Raw genomic sequence first — 17,543 nt, 5'->3', positions numbered from 1 at the left:
CCTTCATCATGGTTATGGGTCATCCACAAATCCACACTTCATCGAAGTCTATTTGTTAGGCCGCACATTGTTACTATCATAGTTGGCCACAAGCAATACAGGGTATCTCTATCCTCAGATCTTCATTCATCATGGTTATGGGTTAACCACATAAAACCATTCTCTTCAGTGGCTCTTCATATTCAACAAAGGCTTCGTAGGAGGGAACTTCACGGAATGGGGACCATTGCTTCTTAAGGAGGGAGGAATGATTCGAATGGAAAATAACATCAATCCCTGGTATTCATCCACCCATGTTATTCATCCACCCATGGTATTGTAAGTGGAATCCACCCATGGTATTTATTCACTCATTGTATTGTAAGTGACATCCACCCATGGTATTTTCCCATGGTATTGTGACATCCACCCATGGTATTCATTCACCCATGGAATTTACTTGTGGTATTGTAACCGAAAAATACTATAATTAACAAGTCGCATTTTGTAAAAGGACAGTTGGTCCGCCGCAATGTAGCTTTTACAGTTATTCTTTGTTTTGATAAAAAAATTCTTTATTGGGCATTCTCCTCTTTTTCTTTCAGCATTTCAATTTTTCAAATCTTGGGGGTCTCTCCCCAAAAATCCATTTCAATCTTTTAGATCTTGGGGTCCTCCCCCCAAGATCTGGATCACTAAGAGAATAATAAACCCAATCGATTGATATTATAAACCAAAGAGAATAATAATGTGATTGATATAGTTGAAGGCTTCTTATTTCAACTTAAGGTGGATGAGGATCTGTTGACTTCTTTTATTTTTTTAATTGACAACCTAGATTTATTTTCAAGGAATATGCTCAGCATGTGCTTCTTCTGAATGTTTACCAACAAATATAGTGTGTTAGAGAGTTTGTTGTGTTGCATTGACTTTTAATAAATTTTAAAAAATTGATGTTCGCCCACCAATTTCCTAAGGATTTTAAAATCATACGTAATTTTAGAAAAATTGCCTTATAACTTGGTTGTAAATGATAGAAACTCTTCAACACTTCTATTTTTTATCAAGACATGGGATTCTTAAGGGTTAAGTAAAATCAAAGTTAATAATATATTTTTTTTCAATAGTTAATAATAATAATTTTGTTGAAATAGTTTTTTAATATATGCTTCTAAATATAATTAGTTATAATATATGCTTCTAAATATAATTAAAATAAATTTAATCTACATAATTTTGAAAATATTTATTAATATTTTTATAAATAAATAATATATACTAAACCATCTCAAGTTTGTTTTTGTTTTTTAAATTAGAGATAAGCCACATGGTTTTTTTTTTTTTGTCTTTTTAGTTTAGGTGGAATGGACAATTAAATCGGGAATTAGTTAGTACTGACAATTCCAATATCAACCTTATAACTTCAAAGTTATACAAATTTCAAACACTACTTTTATAACTTCAAAATTTACTAATACAACTTCACAACTTTTCATATTACACAAAAAATAATAAAAAATTGCAACCAATAACTTAAAAACAATACCTTCCAAACTTTATTCCCAAATAATCTACACTCCAAAATTCCAATACCATGTTACTCCACATAAATTTAAAAATTCAAAAAATAAGGCAAATATTATATAAAGCATATTTCAATTTTACTGTAGAATTACGCTATCATATACTATTAAAATATTATCCCAAACATATTTCAAATCGTGGGAACATAAGGGACAATAAAGAACAAAATTCATTGGTTTTTAACGAGCATAATCTCTTTCATTGGATAAAAAACTTGAACTATTGGACAGAAGTTGTGGGATACTGGTGATATTGCGGTTGTAGTCAACAAAGTAGAGCCCAAATCTCGAAGTGTATCCTGCTCCCACTCCTAGTTATCAAATAGTGACCATGAAAAATACCCGTTCACATCACACCCATCCTCTTTGTGCCAGTTCGCCATTAATGAAACACATAATCAATTGGTTATTGTTACTTGTTAGTTGATTATATAATAAGACTTCCTACTTACCTGATAGTTGCATAAATGTTGGAGAGATAATTTGCATGATATTTTATCTATGTTTGATCTTTTAATTCCTTTTCTAGAGGAATCAAAATATTGTTGTGGTCATTCATTCCTACATAATGATTGAATTCAAGTTATCATAATTAATGATGACGAAGTTTTGGGTATCATTTTTAGAACCTAAGGTCATAATATAATTAGAGCTGACATAACAATAATAATGTAAGGGCAGAACAATAACCATAGTGGGCTTCTATGGGGCACAATAATAACAATATGGGGACTACATGGGCACAACAATATAAAAAGGGGGTTACACTAATAACAATAAGGGGTTACACTAGTAGCATAGGGACCTAACATGCCCCTCTCCTTCAAAAAGTGTTGTCCTCAACACTTGAGTAGTTCTGGATGCTTTTGTATAAAATTCTCATCCTCCCATGTGGAGTCTTTAGTGGGTAAGTTCTTCCACTTGATGAGATACTCTGATATTGATTGATTTCGTAGCTCTCGGGTTCTTGTTTCAGTGACTGCTTCATGTTCCAATATGATTTTTTCTTCCTCGTCAAGTTCTGACAATATTGTTTGAATTGGGAGCTTGTCACTTATAACCTTCTTTAAGCATGAAACATGGAAAACTAGGGGAACTCGGGAAGATGTAGGAAGATCCAATTTGTATGCCATAGTACCAATCATTTGCACCACCTTGTAAGGACCATCGAACATTGATGATAATTTATTATCCTTATTAGTTTGCTTGAGGGACATTTGTTTTTATGGTTGTATTCGTAAAAATACTCAGTCACCTATATCAAAACTTCTTTCACTGCGATGTTGATCTACCTGTCGTTTCATTCGATTCTGCACAAAATTGAGGTTATCCTTTTTCTTCTTGATATTTCCTTCTATCTTGAGAGTTTGAGGAGTGGTAATTCCTGCCAATGCATTACATGATATGGTCGGATTCATTTCTTCTTTCTCAGGGGTTGGTTGCTGGTGTATATCCTCTTCTTTTGACATTTCTTGATCCTTTTCTTCCTCCTCTTCACAATCAATGTAAAATAATTTCTTCTCAGTAAACATATGGCCATTAGTGTATTTTCTATCACAACTGTAACAAAGGTCATTTTCTCCTTTTTCTTCCAATTTTTGTGGTGTCAACCTTCTAGGTTATGGAAGATTAGGAGCAACAACACTTCCATCTTTATAATTGTCAGTGGTAGTATTTCTTGTTGCCATAATTTTGTTTTCAATTTTTCTTTCCAGCCTGAATGCGTTCTCCAATGAATGAGGTTCCCAAAGACGAACCTCATGTTGAATGTTATCCTTTAAATTCCCTATGAAGACATCAATCCTCTACTTCTCTAGAATATCATTTACCCTTATATTCAATTTTTGGCAGTCCTCAATTTGCTTGTCCATTGAACCCTTTTGTTTGAGATCATTTTTCAATTAGCTAAAGAAGGTATTGCTCTTTGTATCCTCATAATGTGTTATCATTTCCTTCGTGAAAATTGACCAAGTGAAAAGTGGTTTACGAGGACAAAGCCCTTTATACCATAAAAATTGATTCGGTTCTAAATATAAAGATGCAATACATACCTTTTGTAACAGTTGCACATCATGTAGATCAAAATATTTCTCCATCTGCAGTATCCATGTTATGGGATCCTTACCATCAAAATTCTTCATATCAATCTTTGGAATATGGTGGGTCTTCAATCCAATGTTAGATTTTATGAAATCATGATTAACATTTTTTTTTCTCATCACGTGTTTCCTCTACTACCTTTTCATCATTAGGAGGCCTTTCTTGTAGCATCCTTGTCCCACATTCCTTCAAACCTTCCATGTCTTTCTTCAAATATTCCATGCCTTTCTTCAAATCTACTTCCATACCATCGATATTAGCTTCCATGGGACATACAAAACTATTTATCTTAGCTTCAATCACATTCTTCAAATTTTCCATCCAATTTTTCTTACTAGGTGTTTCTATTTTCTTGATTCAAGTCATTATTTTTCTTGCTTTTAGGAGCTCAATATTTAAACAACTGTAACTCTGTAATTTCAGATTTTCAAGTTCTGAAATTTTGGCCTGTGGTAGCCCTTTTAGTCCTCTTTCAATAAAGAGTTATGCCAAATCTTCTATGATGACCTAATTATAGATTGGTTCAGGAGAGCAAACTTGTACATCCTGCCACGTGTCACTGTTTCGACCTTCAAACCTGACATAAATAAACAAAAACATAAATTTTGTCCTCTTTCTGTAACTTCTTACTTAATTTAAATATGATACTCAGAGAGAATTATGACAATTCTCCTAAGGTCACCTGTTTGGAATGTAATTTGGGAGTCTGTAAAAACCCTAAATGTCTTGGACCGTATCTCCGAAAATATAGCGAAACAAGATCTGAAATTAGGGCCTGAGCTGCAAAAGGATTTCACCACAAATGGGTTTTAATTTCAGAGTGTGAACCTTCGTAGAAAAACAATTATAGTAAAAATGCTACAATGACATGTTTGAGATGGAATTCTGGAGCTTGCAAAAACCCTAACTTCATCAGATCATATCTCTGCAAATATAGCGAGACAAGATCTGAAATTCTAAACGGAGGTTCAGAATGATTTTGGCTCAAATGGGTTTGTTTTTTAGCTTTTGAAACATTGTAGAGAAAAAGTTATAGCGCAAATTCCATGATGACCTATTTGGAGTAGCAGAACCCTAGAATCCAAACCTTTGATACCAAATGTTATGAAACCAGCTCACAAAATGATAGAAAATATATATCAACGACTTAAATCTTAACCTATTTGAGGGGGAAACCTCGTTTACGTTACACAATGAAAAATTCTTGGATGATACAAATGAAAATACCTCCTTTCTATATATAGGAGTCTAAGGGGTCGTAATATAATTAGAGCTGACATAACAATAATAATGTAAGGGCAGAACAATAACAATAGTGGGCTTCTATGGGGCACAATAATAACAATATGGGGACTACATGGGCACAACAATATAATAAGGGGGTTGCAACAATAACAATAAGGGGTTACACTAGTAGTATAGGGACCTAATAAAGATACATTGTGGAACAAAAGAGGAGATAATTATTGTTTTCCGTGATAATGACTGGAGGGTTTTTATAACAATTTTTAATTGTAATTCATGAGACTTCAGACTCCCCAAGGTACTATGTAAAGCCAAAATTATCATGCCTGCACAAACAAGCAAATAAAATGTAACAACTCTTCATGCCCTCTATCATAATGACAATGATAAAACATACAATTTTCTAATGGTAAAACATCCATAAATTCTTTGATCACAATCTACAAAAACGATTCCATGTCATCTCATCACCTTCATACATGGTGTCCACATCGACCATTCATATTCCTCTATACTTTTCAGTCAGCTTTGAGTCTACGACCTCGGGATGACTTCTTTATTGACAATTGTAGTAATTTGTTCGTTAAATCTCACCAACATAATTTTTTGTTTCCAACCTATCAGGTGCCATTTTTTCTCCTTTAATGCCTCTTGTCATGAGAAAGTTTTATTAACTTTATCCGTCTCCAATAACACTGATCTCGAGGTTAGTAGATTGGAATTTTAGAATATGAGCATAGCTTATAACTATTAGATAAGGTTAATTTGTTTTCCAGAGAGAAACACATGGAGCTTTGTTTACCGATCTTCTTATCCTCACTTCTCATTCCAATTTAGGCATAACTATTTGTTTCCAACCTATTGTATGCCGCTTTTTCTTCTTGACAAGACCTAGAACTCAAATTTTTTGATTGCAAATATCTAGTTCATTTCCATTAATTAGAACTCAGTTGCATTCTATAATCCGAGTGGAAGTGGGGCTGATCCAGTCAAACTTTCATGTAATGATGCATTGAATGCAGAATAACTGCACTGGTAGAGTCCTATCCAGACCTCGGTTTGATATGCATCTTGAGGTTCGCAATCTCTGGTGCATTTATCAAGTTTAACCAAACGATCAACGTATCAAAGATTGGAGGTCAGACATATACAAACTCAAGCATCATGTTATCTGTGTTTAATACTAATATTCCATGTTGACAAGATGTAAAACTCATTCTTTTGATTAGGTATATCTGTTTTTCTTTGTGTTAATTATCTATTCTTTAATGTTTCCTCTTCATTATACCTAGGACCTAGCTATATTGTCAAATCATATTAGAGGCGGGGATTATCCATTAAATTTCTATGTGTAATGGTGCTACTAGGCACACTAAATAGGGACACTGGGATAGGCCTCTCTAAACCTAGGTTTGATGTGCACCTTACGGTTGCCAATGTCTGGTGTTTTTCTTTAGTGTGCAAATAGTCAACATATAAGATGTTGGAACTTGGAACTTAGATATATGCAAACTCGGGCTTTATTATATATGGATCAGATTTTTTCAGAACTAGACTTGGGTTTGTGGTAGCTTAATATTCCCTGTTGAAAAGAGTCAACCTAGAACCATATATATATTTTTTGATTGGGAATACCTTGTTCTTCTCTGTGTATTTGTTGTTAATTATCTATTTTTAAACAACTTTTGTTAAGTAGACCTAGAATACACCTGCATGCTCGAATTGGGGTGGGGTTGAGGTTGATTTTGTTAAACTTGGTGTGTGTGCATTCAATCTAGATTGTGCATTGGGCAGATTTAATAGGGACATTGGCACACGCCCTTTTAAACCTAGCTTTGATATGCACCTTGAAGTTTCCAACCAAGTTTTGATATGCATCTTGAGGTTTCCAACCTTTGGTGCATGTTTCATGTACCTAGATGGTGAAAATATTAAACACTGAACTCGTACATATTCAAAATAAAGCTATATAATAGTTGGGTTTAGTACTGATTGGAACTAGACCTATGGTTAGATGAGTTTGTGCTAGTTTAATATTCACCTTTGATAAAACCTAGAACTCAATTCATTTGATTAGATACATCTAGTTCTTCTTATTGTTTTAGGATTTATCCATTAGGTTCTTTGTTTAATGGATCCATGCTAAGGAATTTAATAGTTTAGTGTCTCATACACTCTGGGGTACTAGGCATGCTCATATCGTGCCAGTGTACTAGTAAACTTACCTTTGCAATATCAAAATGCAGATTGCTCCCTTGAACATCCTCCTCCCCTTAAGCCATGCTTTGTTTCTGGCCTCTTAGCCACTGCCAACCAACCTCAACACTTGGCTCTAATACCATGTTGAAAATCATAACTTCTATGAAGCAGTATGGAAATTTTCCCTAGCCAATTGGTTGGGAAAACACATTTTTGTCAGGGGTGAAAACTACATAAACAATGTGACCACTATAGTAGACAAAAGATTATTAGTCTGAAAGGCTATGTGAATTAAGATAAGATAGTATTATGAATTTTTAACAAATGATCAACAAATATTTCAATATAGAGAGGGAAACCAGATGTCAATAGATTATGACAGTGTGAACATGCCTAGATGCTAAAAAGTTAGCAAAAAGGAAAAGAAATAAATGATAAAGAAAGAGAAAGTAGTAGGATCTAGGTAAGGAAGAGGAGGGAAAACGATAGGAATGTGAGGACCTGGCTTAAGTATAGGTGGAAGAGGGAGAAGAGTATCTCCCTCTCTATTTGTCATTATCTAGGAGTGATGCAAACCTTGATAATGCCCTTCAGAGAATGCCCATGCCTCATTGGGCTTGGCTACACAATTCTTGGAGGAGATTTAGTGTGAACTGAACTTGTCTCCTAACAATAAAGGTTGAGGGAATGACTTCATGTAAGTGAATGCAAACATAAAATGAAATCATTATATTTTGTAATTGTAGAAAAACAACACTTGCGATGAGAAGAGGAGCTTATTTGAGGTTTGAATTTTTTCTTTTATAGTTCTTTTATAGTCAATTTTCTCTTCTTTTTTTTGGTCCAATATTCCATACTGAGCATAGAAGTGTTAGATCTAGAAATCCTCATAGAAAAAAATACTTTTCTTATTCTCTTGTTTGTGATTAATTATCCAGTTTGTATGGCTTGGTAGGAGGGGAGAATATGAAACTTGGTCATGATTCCGATACAGGTGGATAAGTAAATTTATTACAAAATCTATTTTTTGTATTTGTCTTCACCTGTTTCCACAATGTTGAATAGTTGCAGTCAATTTCCTCACAAAATCATTTTTAAAGGTAGGGGATCAAAGCAAGATTACCTTATTTCACTAGGAGTATAATTGGATTACCATGAAGTAAAACATGTGTACGTTTCTCATGTAGGTGAAATATGTTGTAGAGTTTGAAAAAGCACTTGCAAAAATTTCAGAAGTTTATAGAGTGGACCTGCTAACATCTCTAATATGTTCTCCTAAAGTGGATTCTAGCAATGGAGAGCCAAATAAAATGTTGACTTCTGATCAGGATGAAGACATTCTAGAGAGTGGAGGGGCATACATAGTTTGAATCCCTTGTGCACACAAAGAAAAATTTATTAAAAAATAATTAGTATTCCGGAGTTTGTAGTTGGAACACTGGGTCATATTATTAATATTTCCAAAGCATTGGGAGAATTGATTAGAGAAAGCATATATGTATGGCCTTATGTAATCCATGGCCACTATGTAGATGCAAGGGTATTGTTTGCCTTCTTTCTGGTACTATGAACATTCCAATGGTTTTGACAGGACATTCTCTAGGCCAAAACAAACTAGAATAGTTATTGAAACATGGATTGGATGCCAAGGAAGATATCAATGAAACATACAAGATCATGCGTAGGATTCAAGCTGAAGAATTGTGCCTTGATTTCGTTGATCTTGTGGTCACAAGTATAAGGAAAAAATTTGAAGAACAATGGGGCATGCATAATGGTTTTGATTTGGGATTGAATAGAAAGCTCAGACATCGTGAAAATCATGGTGCCCATTGTCATGGTTGTTACATGCCTCAAATGACAGTGAGTGCAAAGAATGAAACTCCTATTGAAATTAAATTTATTTTTTGTCAATTTGTTACCTAGGGATTTACCCATATTATATTTTGTAATTGTAGCAAAACAACACTTACGATGAGAAGAGAAGATTATTTTAGGTTTGAATTTTTTTCTTTTATATTTCTTTTGCAGTCAATTTTCTCTTCTTTTTCTTTGTCCAATATTCCATACTGAGAATGGAAGTGTTAGATCTAAAAATCCTCATAGAAAATTTTACTTTGCTAATTCTCCTATTTGTGATTAATATGCTAATTTTCATTGTCAGGTCCTAGGGGAGAATATGAAACTTGGTCGTGATTCCATTACAAGTGGACAGGTAAATTTATTACAAAATCTTTCTATTATTTGCATTTATCTTCACCTGTTTCTACAATGTTGAATAGTTGCACTCAATTTTCTCACAAAAACATTTAGAAAAGTAGGGGATCAAAGCATGATTACCTTATGTTGCTAGGAGTATAATTGGATTACCAAAAAGTTAAACATGTGTTCATTTCTCATGCAGGTGAAATATGTTGTAGAGTTTGGAAAATCACTTGCAAAAATTCCAAAAGTTTATAGAGTGGACTTGCTAACATGCCTAATCTGTTCTCCTAAAGTGGATTCTAGCAATGGAGAGCCAACAAAAATTTTGAGTTCTAATCAAGATGACAACATTCTAGAGAGTGGAGGGGCATACATAGTTTGAATCCCTTATGGACGTAAAGAAAAGTATATTTAGGAAGAATTATTATGGAAATAAATTCCAGAGTTTGTATATGGAACATTGGGTCCTGTTGTTAATATTTCCAAGGCATTGGGAGATCTGATTAGAGAAGGCATAAATGTATGGACTTATGTAATCCATGGCCACTATGTAGATGCAGGGGTGTTTTTTGCCTTCTTTTTAGTACTCTGAACATTCCAATGGTTTTGACAGGTCATTCTCTAGGCCAAAATAAACTAGAACAGTTATTGAAACACTAATTTCATTCCAAGGAAGATATCAATGCAACATACAAGATCATGCATACGATTCAAGCTGAAGAATTGTGCCTTAATTTTGCTGAGCTTGTGGTCATAAGTACAAGGAAAAAAATTGAAGAATGATGGGGCATGCATCATGGTTTTGATTTTGGATTGAATAGAAAGCTCAGACATCGTGAAAAGAGTGGTGTCCATTGATATGGTTGTTACATGCTTCAAATGGCAGTGAGTGCAAAGAATGACACTCCTATTGAAATTAAATTGCATTTTTTTTATCAATTTTTTACCTAGAGATTTACCCATATGCTTATTTAACTGTGTAGATAGTGTTTTTCATGTGAAATTTTTTGAATCTAACACATCAGAAACCCCTACTGCAATATTTGGTTTGCTATCTCCTACTTTTTATTTACATTAACAAGTTATTTAATAACATAAACTTCGAAGTAAACACAATTGAAGCCTTCACAAATATACAGATCAACACCTGAAATAGATTGAGACAACATAAGGGACACTATTATTTTTGGACAATCGTCCCTAGAAAAACCCAATTCGGAAAACCGGTGCAACATATATGAGGGTTTTATTATTAAGCAGATTTCTGGATACAACTAGGGTGCCAGAAATGGCTCACCCTTCAGAGAATATCCTTGGCAGTAGTACCTCTATCTAGAGATAGATATTCCGGCAAATCAACAACCAGATGATCAACCCCATCGTGACTTTGACAGCGAAAGGTGTTCCAAGCATTCCTCTAGAACTACGTCACCCTTCCTCGGCTCTGTGTCAGTTGATTAGATCCCAGTTTGCCCCAAAGACACTCCCATTGCTGCCTTTGAAGCCCTCTTCGACTTCTACGTCAGCCTTTACAACTATTTCGTCAGCCTCTATAGCCATTTGCGTCCTCTGCGTTGGCCTCCTTAGCCTTTGCGTCAACCATCCTAGGCTCTGTGCTGCCTCTTCTGACACTTTGATGCCTCTCTGATATGTATTCTTCAGCCTTGGATTGAAATCCCTTGTTGAACTGCCCCTCACTACAGCTAATCACTCACTTGATTTCCTCAGCAAACCCAACCCTAGAAAATTGAATTCTTGATCTCTCTTGGTGTATCTCCAACTGACCCTCAAGCCTCCTCTTATAATTTTCCTGTTGACAATTCAATGGCCGATATTAAGTCCCTAATCAACGAATAAGATTAGATCTCACTTGATCCTCATTATTTAGAACTTTCTCACCCATATTATATTAATAGACATTAATATTTTAATTTTCCTAAGTTTAGACTTAGGGTCTCATTACAAATATTAATTATTTTAATATCTCTTCATCTCGGTGAAATTTCTCCAAACAATTTCTAGGCCTTGGAGATCTCATGTTCCTTAGCCTCTCCACCAATTTTCATGGCTAGATCACATCCAATGAAACCAAAAATCAACACTCCCTCTTAGTGAGGAATGTGCTCTAGTAATGCTTCACCATAGAAACATCACATTGATCCTCCGCATTAGTACTTGTGTTGATGCTTGGCCTACTGCCCCACATCCACTACATTGTTGCTTCTTGTATTTCTGCCCATGACACTACCATTGCCACTGCTACATCTGTACTACAACTCCCTCTCAACATGCTGCATCATGCTGCCCATAGCACTGTCACTGCTACATTTGTACTGCAACTCTCTCTCAACATGTTGCATCATGTTTCCCATAGCACTGCCACTGCTAACTGTTGCACTAAAACTCAATTACCAAGAAGTAAGTAACTAAATTCACCCAAACACTGACATCTTGGTCAGTCTGGAAGCTACCTCAGCTGCAATCCTATGCTCCCTCTACTACCACTGTGCCGTTGCAAACAATTTTGTGCTTCTCGCACTGCTTCAACCTCCATTGCGCTGCTGCATACTTCTGCACTCTAGTACTACCTTGCCACTCCATTACACCTTGCTCCACCCGACATTTGTCATCATGCTAATGTCGTTAGAGGCTTATGTAGCCGTATGTGATCCAAGGGTTTGGGCACCTTAAGGATCCTGCCCCTGCATGCAGTCCTCTCGACTACAACTCAATGTCTCCCCACCTCTTCTCTAGAGGTGCATGAGCACTCATGGAAAAATCTTCATTAGTCTCGAAATCCTTCTCTACCTTTGCTGGAGTTGCCTTAGAGTCGGAAGTTTCTCCCTTTCATTTCTTCCTTGGGCACTGAGACGAATAATTTCCCAACTCCCCACAGTTGACGCACTTGACCTTGGAGATATCTTTCTTCTTCCTCTTCTAAATCCCCTGTTGTCTCGATGATGCTAGAGCCACATCCTTCTCCTCCTCTTTCTTGACTCAAACTCCCTTACCGCTACTCCCTGCCTTGGTCAACCTCCTGATCTCTTCCTGTCTAAAAGTTTCCCACATCTCCTGCCAACTGGGGAGAGTCGTGCTACCCAAAATGCTTTGGAAAAACGTCGTCCAGTCCTTGGAGACTGCATTCAGAGTAGTCCTGACCATAAACTCTGGATCCAGTGTAGACCCCATGGAAGTAAGATGGTCTCGAATTCCTTGCAACTTGAGAAGGAAGTGATCTATCTCCTCTCCTTTCTGCATCTGATGTGACCTCACCCAATTCTCCAATAATATCTTCTACTGCATGGAAGAGCCCTGGTATAAGGTGGTCAGGGTCTCCCACATCTCCCTTGCTGTTGAATTCTCATCAATATGTGGTATTACATGATCCATGACCCCATCTAGGATCATTCATTTAACCTTCGCCATGGCCTCCTCATACTTCTCATTTGCATCAGGATCAACTAGGACAGCTACGGTTTTCAAGGCATAGTCCTTGATGCGATGTTTATCCAAGATTGCCATGATATTGGCCTTCTAGATGACAAAATTAGAAGCCCTGTCCAATCTGTCCTGATCCCTCAATCTCTTTACTTCCATCTCTGCTCCTCTTCTAGATTCCCTTTAAGTCTCAACTTCCCTCCTGGAAATCCTTTGGGCAATTGTCAAATCACTCCTCTCCAATTCTCCTTTTCTGCTGCATCTCGGATTTAGATTTATTGGCTAGAAATCTATTGATGTAGTGCTTCCCTCTACCTTGGTTCAGTCCCCTTAGACATTATTTTTCACAAACAGAAACAACGTCTCACCATCTCCTCAAATCACAATCTGCACAACTCCCTTAGCCTCGGAAATTGAAGAATCTGAGCCCTTCAAGCTCTGTGCAATCACGGCTTGGGCTGAATCTACTCCTCTCAACCAACTGCGTCAATCCTTCCTGGCTAAGAAGGATGTCGTGGCTCTACGTGAGCATGTTCTGCCCCTCTTTGCTTCTGCCCTAGCCCTTCTCCTAGCTCAGAATGCTGATGTAACCTCTGCATGAGTCTCTGTGTCACCCTCTTTGCACTGTGTCACTCCTCCTCTTGCCTCTTTAGCCCTGGAACAATGATGTCTCTCAAGATAGCTGCTTCTCTGCTGCAAATTTTCATATTTCTTCGGTTGGTGTCTTCAGTCCTCTTTGATTTGCAATCCCTCTGATACCATGTGAAAATTTCTGAATCTAACACATCAGAAACCCCTATTGTAATAACTGGTTTATTATCTCCTACTTGTTCTTTACATTAACAAGTTATTTAATAACATAAACATCGAAGTAAACACAATTGTAGCCTTCACAAATATACATATCAAAAACTAAAATAAACTGAGACAACACAAGGGAAAGTGTTATTTTTGGACAATCGTTCCCAGAAAAACCCAATTCGGGAAAACCAATGTAGCATATATGAGTGTTTTATTATTAAGAAGATTTCTGAATACAACTAGGGTGCCAGAAATGGCTCACCCTTCAGAGAATATCCTCGGCAGTAGTTTCTCTATCCAGAGATAAATATTCTGGAAAATCAGCAATTAGATGATCAACCCCACAGTGATTATGATTGTTCCTTCTACTTTACCAAGGAAAGGTGCTCCAAGCATTCCTCTAGAACTGTGTCACCCTTTCTAGGCTCCGCATAAACTGATCAAGTCCCAATCTGCCCCAAAGACACTCTCAGTGCTGCCTCTGAAGCCCTCTTCAACTTCTGCATCATCCTCTACGACCCTATGCGTCCTCTGCGCTAGGCTCCTTAGCCTTTGCATCTGCCCTCCTAGGCTCTGTGTTGCCTCTCTGATGTGTATTCTTCAACTTTGGATCAAAATCCCTTGTTGAACTGCCCCTCACTACAACTGATCACTCACTCAATTTCCTCAGCAAACCCAACCCCAGAAAATCAAATTCTTGATCTATCTTGGTGTATCTCCAATTGACCCTCAAGCCTCCTCTTATACTTTTCCTGTTGACGATTCAACGACTGAGATTAAGTCCCTAATCAATAGCTAATATTAGATCTCGCTTGATCCTCGTTATTTAGAACTATCTCACCCATATTAAATTAATATACATTAATATTTTAATTTTCCTAAGTTTAGACTTAGGGTATCATTACAAATATTAATTATTTTAATATCTCTTCATCCGGTGAAATTTCTCCAAACGATTTCTGGGTCTGGGAGATCTCATGTGCCTTAGCCTCTCCACCATTTTTCATGGCTAGGTCACATTTGATTCTACCAAAAATCAACATTTCATTATCAAATGTGGAAATCCTATTCTTCATTGATAATTACTCTATGAGTTCTTAGGTCAAAAAAGTACACGACATTTAGGTGGTGGGGTTTTTTTTACATATATATGCTTTTTTGTATGTTATACCTCCTGGAATGGACTTCAGCAATGTTGTAGTGCAAGATTAGAATTCATACAATGATTCAGATAACGACTCTATTTAATTACCCAAGTCTCCTTTACGTGGGTGGGGTAAGTAGTAGGGCGAGGTTTAATTCCCTTTCACCATTGAAGATTTCACAAACTAGAAAAATTATATCCATCATTCCACATATGAGAGGCATAATAACAATTTGTATTTTTAGATACCACAATTTTTGATAATCCTTCAAAGCCCATAATTTTGGCTCTTGCTTGAACTAATCCCAAGAAGAATATGACCACTTAAGTCAAGGCATTTGGTGAATGTATCAAATTGAGGAAGCTGGAAAACTTGGTATGTCTTTTCTTGGTTCCTCAATTTATCTTTTTCTTTAGAGGTATGTTTTGCGGCTTTGCCCTTATTTGATAAGTTGATAGTTGATATTTTAGTTATCCATTTCAAAATTGTAGATGTTGATCATGGGAATTCAAGATGATATTGATCAAATGTCTGCAACAAGTGTCAGTGTGTTGACCATTGTCCTGAAGCTTATTAACAAATATGATCTATATGGAGAAGTGGCATATCCTAAACATCACGAACAATCAAATGTTGTTGATATATATAGGATTACAGAAAAGACCAAGGTTTTATAAAAGCTCACGTCAAACTATAAAATAAACTATCCATTATTTCACTTCTAATAGACTGAAAATTTGAACTACAATTGGTGTGGGTGAAACAAAAATAAGAACAAATATTGTCTTTGTAATTCTGAGATGATGATGTTTGTGTGTTCAGGGTGTTTCCATCAATCTGGCCCTAGTGGAACCCTTTGTTTTGACTCTCATTGAGGTAGCTTGAACAACCTCTGTTTTTTATTATTTTCTTCAAAATGAAAAAATTTCAAGAAGATACAAATGTATCAAGTTTTGATATTATGACCATTCTGGTAGTTTTGGAGTATTTTGAATATAAGAATTCAATATATATTAGTTTCTTTCATATAAATACATACTTGAATGCTTCTCTTTGAAATGCTCCAGAACTAAACAAAATGGTCATAATATCAAAACTTGAAACATACGTATCTTCTAGATTTAAAAGAATATCATTTCTTTTTCATTTAGAGGCATGATATATGAAAGGTTGCATCGATCACTGGTATATTTTCTTCTCAGTATTGTTGCAAATCTCAATTTTATATATGTGTGTGTATTTTTGTATATGTATGCATATATATGTATCCAAAAAAGAGCAATATTTGCATCAAAGTATAATTTTTTATCTCCGTTTAGTTATGGAGCATTTTAGAGAGAAGCATTCAGTGACAAAATAGTGAATTTCATTCCATTTTTCAAGGCATTCTTTCATCATAAGGAAGAAATATAATGTCTCGGTTTTGGTAGTGTTTTCAAGGTTATGTTCTCCAAATTTACCAAATAACTTCAAAAGAAGCCTTCTATAATTTCACACTAGAAATTTGATCTAAAGAATTTTTGGTTGTGCAAAAAGAGTAACACATGTCATGCTTCCAGTTTTTTCTAATGCGGGCACTGCACATGGATTACCTATGGTCTCCCCAAATAAAGGAGGACCTATAGACATTCAACGAGTATATTTAAAATTCTTCTATCTAATATAAAATTTTGATTGGATCTTCCATGTGATTGATCACACAAATTGGTTTATTGTTGTGCATATGTTGAATAATGGTATGTTAATATATCTCCATAATAACGAGTAGCTGATAAGAATCTCTAGGATGAATGCAAGAAAAATAGTCTGTAGAACATTCATCTGTATTCTTGGCCACAACATTGCAAAATATATTTTTTAAGAATCTCCCAATGTATAATGAGATACCTGCAATGGCGAAGTGAAAATGACTAAAATGAAAATATTGATTCCAAATCAAATGGTGGTTCATTCAAGGATTCCCCTGATACATCTCTTCGGCTCTCATTTGATGTAGATAGGCCTTCTCGCTCTAGTTCACTTAATAGCCCCTTTGATCTTGATAAAATTCTCAAAAATGAAGAGAACATGGGAGGTATTTCCGATCACATTAGGATCATCTTAGAGAAGACTTAAAGACAATCAATCTAAATTGCGAAGACAAATGAGGTGAATTCAAAGGAAACACAAAGTATAGAACATAGTATTAACTTAGTTTCTTCAAGGAACCTACTTCTCAGGAAAAGAAAGTGTATATTTGTGATTGAAGTGGATTGGTATTATTCTTTTGGAGAACCCCTTGTTAGTAGAGAAACCATTATCATCCAAGAGATTATGAATGTAGTTCATTCCACTGGAAACTTTTCATCTCTTAGATTCATTTTATCTATTGCATTAATTGTTTCATAAAAAATTTATATGCTTCATTCTATTAGAATCAAAGTGTTTGCATTTGATCCTCTAATTTTCAGCTGTGGGAGTCAACTTTTATATACAACTGGTGACAATCCATATTCACCCATATATAGAGATCCAGATGATGATTCTCATATTGATTAACTCTGGCGTGCAGAAGGATTGAGGAAAACCATGAAAATTTTGAGAGGTCCAGAGAATTCTTAGTGCCTAGTGGAAGATATTAAAGCATCTAACTTCCATTGCTTGGCTTATCAATTCAAGAACATATCCAGTATAAGTTTCAATTCCATATGTCATTTTCTATGACTGGTGCATGCTCTCTAAGTGGGATTCAACATCCTGAAAATCCAGAAAAATATTGGTTGTTGATTTAGGCACTTCTTTACTTGTTCCAATTTGATGACATTAATATCCTATTATAAACAGTTAGAATGGAGTATATGAACCAACA

The 17,543-nt window shown here is 35.6% G+C and overlaps 1 pseudogene; it reads left to right on the top strand.

The window, feature by feature from the left end:
- The first annotated feature begins 8,036 nt into the window (after positions 1-8,036).
- Positions 8,037-16,609, top strand: LOC149255527 (putative sucrose-phosphate synthase 3; annotated as a pseudogene).
- The last annotated feature ends 934 nt before the right edge of the window (positions 16,610-17,543 follow it).

Source organism: Pinus tabuliformis, chromosome 7 (assembly GCF_031772625.1).
Source record: "Pinus tabuliformis cultivar Carrire ecotype Pingquan chromosome 7, CPIR1, whole genome shotgun sequence".
In the NCBI taxonomy this organism is placed as follows: Eukaryota; Viridiplantae; Streptophyta; class Pinopsida; order Pinales; family Pinaceae; genus Pinus; species Pinus tabuliformis.
The sequence above is the reverse complement of the archived record's forward strand: the minus strand, read 5'-3'. Positions and strand labels throughout refer to the sequence as shown.